At 33.2% G+C, this 4,406-nt stretch overlaps 1 long non-coding RNA gene across 1 annotated transcript; it reads right to left on the bottom strand.

The window, feature by feature from the left end:
• Positions 1–2,040: 2,040 nt before the first annotated feature.
• On the bottom strand, positions 2,041–4,022 carry LOC116402011. Its single transcript, XR_004214371.1, has 3 exons — positions 3,851–4,022; positions 2,923–3,256; positions 2,041–2,312 (listed from the first exon to the last, which is right to left on the bottom strand). It is a non-coding gene; the product is annotated as an uncharacterized LOC116402011 (long non-coding RNA).
• Positions 4,023–4,406: the final 384 nt, after the last annotated feature.

Genomic DNA, 4,406 nt, shown 5'->3' with positions numbered 1-4,406 from the left:
TTCAGTACCAAGATGTTCATCATCCTCAATTCCAAATGTTGGTTTCAACTTATCGACACCAGCTTCTTCATCAGTAAAGTTGTCCATGTGATGTATGAATCAAATACTGTCAATCGTTCAAGACTCATCAAACAACTTATAATGTTAGTTTATTGAATTTGGGTTATTAAGACAAAACTAATAATATAATTAATAAGGCTTATTGAAATAATATAACAACATTTTATTAATTAATAACACTTTATTAATAAATAACGGTCAATGAATTATATTTACAATCTACGAGTTTTAGGACATAAATTCTAACAAACTCTCACTTGAACTAAAAGTCTAGTCTCTATGGGATGTCATAATAAAGTAATCCTCTAACATTGAAAATGGTAAAATGTACAAGTATATTACATAAAAAGTTATATACAAATACAATAAACTAGTGCATCCTCATACTCATTACACATCCCCCATTTGTCCTAGATTACCTAATTGTACATACGTCGAAGACCTAAACTTTCTAGTTGACCCTCAAACACTTTAGTCGTGATAGTCTTCGTAAATGGATTAGCACTATGCCCCACTTTTGTGGCAAAATAAAATGATGGACATGTTCATGTTTGAAACAATTTCCAAATCATGCATAAACTTCTTGAGCCATACAACTTCTTTTGTCGCTTCAAAAGTAGTGACGTATTTAGCCTCTAAAGTAGAGTATGCAATGCATCTTTGCTTGATGCTATGTCATACCGCAGGTCCCTCATTTAGGGTGACCACCGATCCCGATGTGGATTTTCTAAAATCCTTATTGGTTTGAAAATCAGAGTTAGTGTATCCTGTAAGAATCAAATCCTTAGCTCCATACACAAGCATTTAGTCTTTTGTTCTCATAAGATACTTGAGAATAATTTTAATTGGTGTCCAGCAGTCTAACCCTAGGTTGGACTGATATCTACTAACTATTACCATTGCATAACAAATTTATGGTCTATTGCAGAGCATAACATACATTAAGCTGCCCATAGCTGAGGCATAAAGAATATGTCTTATATCCTCAACTTCTTTAGGCGTCTTAGGACATTGTTCCTTAGATAAGTGAACCTAGTGCCTGAAAGGTAATATACCATTCTTAGAATTCTACATCGAATATCGAACCAACATTTTGGTATGATAACCTGAGTTTCAATAAAACCCAAGTAACGATTAGGATAAGACTGACCTGATGTGTTGGTTTCATCGACTCTTGTTGAGGGACCAACTTCATCAACAACCCTTGTTGATTCATCAGTAGCTTCACTTAATACTCACTTGCAACCTTCTGTTTTCTTGTGGATCGAAGAATAGACCACCTCTCGTTTCTTTACACTAGTACAAAAGTGGGCTACGACGACAGTTATTTACTGTCGCGAACAGATTTCGCGACAGTTATTTTCAGTCATAGAAGCGGGAGTCATGGAAAGGCCTTCGACGACAATTTTTGAAAACTGTCGCAATAGGTTGTTTTATGACATGAAATAAATGTCGTTAATCAACATTCAACGACATTCAATAACTGTCATAATTTATTTTATGACATTCAATAACTATCATCATTTCTTTATTAACGACAGTTAAATAATTGTCACGAATTCTATTATCGTGACATGTATTAATTGTCATGAATATGTTTTTCGCGACAGTTTTTTTTTTGTAAAAATGTCATTGTTTAGTTATTGACGACATTTTTTTCCAGTCAACGATTGTGCAATCGTGACAGTTTTTCGATAACATTAAATGTCATTGTTTTGCCATTGACGACATTTTTTTTCAGTCAAATATAATGCAATCGTGACAGTTTTTTTTTTAAAAAAAGTTGTCACTGTTTATCTTATGACAACATGTTATTCCTGTCACATATAGAGCAATCGTGACAATTTATTTTGTTAAATAACCGTCATCGTTCTCCAATTTACAACAACTATTAACTATCACATTTCTCAATTTCCTATAGTTTTATTCTGTTCTCCATGCAGCTCCACCATTACACGAACCATTAGAATGACAATAATGTAGCTGAGAATGACAAATTTGAAATTATACAAGTTTCACACCAATGTACAAGAAAATAGCCAACACTTTAATATATATACACTATAATACGATTTATAATATTTGTACATCTTAATACAAGTTTCAGTAATCCACATGTACGAAATACTAGCCCTTAATCAAAAAATATCTTAAATAGCATTCGAATATATTTGACTGGACCAACCGAGAATGTTCGTTTCTGGAAATGATATTTGAAACAAAACTCATGAACTTGTCGACTCCAGTTGAACCTACAAAGAATCCATAACACATACGTACAATCAATGAATAACTAAATCAACGTCTCAACAAAATATAGAACACAAACAAGAACTTCAACACTTGATTCCATGAAATGAAAAGAGAAGACCATGAGGACTATATTAAACAAACACAGCAAACAAAAACATACTGCTACTCTTTCTCTCTAGAATACACATACCAAAAACATACCCAGCTCACTCTCCAATTCTCTATTCATTTTACTACCCCACTCATGGTGGTCCCTCTTCAAATCTGATAATGAAAATGAAGTTCCTAAGAAGAGGAGAAAGAGATCAAGGAGAAAAGAACGTCCAACCAAATGGCCACTGCAAATTGAACAACTTCTTGGGTTGTTCCTAGTCCTTAGAACAAAACAGCCTACGACAATACATGTACGACAATTTGTAATCCTTAAAGTTAAACAGTTTGTATTATGCAATCATCACCAATAAAGATGAACTATGAATAATCATGTACCAATTCTCTCAAATTATTAAAACGAATAGGAAGATTACAGCAACTACTCAGGTTCAGGAACAAAAAAAGTGCTACAGCGATTGAAGGGTTCATGTGCAAGCCATACATGTATTGACATACCATTCATTGTTGGTTTGCGACAATGTAGGTCTATAGCGTCTTACTTGAATGAAGTGCCCAGCATTATCCCATGTGTATGACAAAGCTGTCCATATTTTGGAAGATCGCAGTTCTGAATTACAAAAACCAATTAGACAGCACATTCCAAAAACATACATCTCTAATCCCCAATCCATATATTAAACATTCAAAGGTAGTGAACCAAGGACACAAGCAAATAATCACCTTCTGTAGTTATTTGATTGCAAGAAGATTCATAACCTAATGCAGTATGGCACCAAATACCATAATTCCATGAGCCAGTCACATATATATCGAACTCTTCCTAAGAAACCTATAAGGAGTAATAACAAAAAAAATCTCCAATCAAATGGTGGGAATGGAGAAACTAAGGTGAGTGAGAACTACAATGGGGAAGTCCAAAAAATGAAAGGGTACTCATAATCTTTCATTCACAAAATCTCATTAAAAACTAGATTATTATACCCAAACATTGACAAAATCTCATATGCTACTTAAAACTAGAAAAAACAAGAAGCATGTAATAATATTGAATTCAAACATGTACTAGTTTTAAAATAATTAACTCTATTGACTTTAATAAACTACATTTGTCTCTCTAGATCTTTTTTTTTATTTCCAAACAGAATAAACAACTTGAAACTTCAACCGATACACATCATAAAAACTAGCAGCCTGAGTTCAAATTTGCTAAAACCAGAAAGAAAAGAGGGGAAGGAGAAAACAACAGAAAACAGTAGGATCAACCAACAATTCCAAATAACCAGACCAAGCAGAAGATCAAAGCAATGAAAAATCCAAGGAAAACCCAGAAACCATAAGTCCAAGAGAGGAAAAACATAAATGATAAGAGAAGAAAAGAAAAGGGTCAAAGATTCATATATAGAAATGGAGATAAGAGTGTTACCGTGAGTTATTCCTTGGGAGGTGTGGACATTTTGAACTTTAGCAGAAGAATCTAAGCAGTTACCTATTAAACTTCCAATAAACTCACATTCCAATAGTATTTCACAATGGCAAGATGGCCTGGGAGGCAATTTGGAAAGCAAAGGGAGAGAATTAAGAAACAAGGGAGAGAGAGTTACCTCAGTTAAAAAAGAACTCTCACATAACTCAAAGCTCAATGTCTCATTGATTGTTATCTTCAACTCTTTAAAATCTACAAACAAAATGAGAATAACATTAAAACTTAGAACTTTAACTTTTAAGTCTAGGAATCATATCCTTGAAATAGAAACAAAATAGAAACTTCAAGTCTCTTTTTCTTCTTCCATTCCTAGGCTCCATCGTAATGAAAGCATGAAATGTGTTAAAAATGAAGGAAATTCAAGCATTGCATAAAACTATTTCACACATTTACCAATGTTAATTTACCTTTTTTATTTCAACCAACCATGTGGTGAACTCTGATCGTTTGTTCTTAAAAAAATAAAGTTACTCAGATCAAATTGAAGAAATCAACA

The sequence above is a fragment of the Cucumis sativus genome, chromosome 1, assembly GCF_000004075.3.
Source record: "Cucumis sativus cultivar 9930 chromosome 1, Cucumber_9930_V3, whole genome shotgun sequence".
In the NCBI taxonomy this organism is placed as follows: domain Eukaryota; kingdom Viridiplantae; phylum Streptophyta; class Magnoliopsida; order Cucurbitales; family Cucurbitaceae; genus Cucumis; species Cucumis sativus.
Note: the sequence above shows the minus strand (reverse complement) of the source record. Positions and strands in the feature narration are given on the sequence as shown.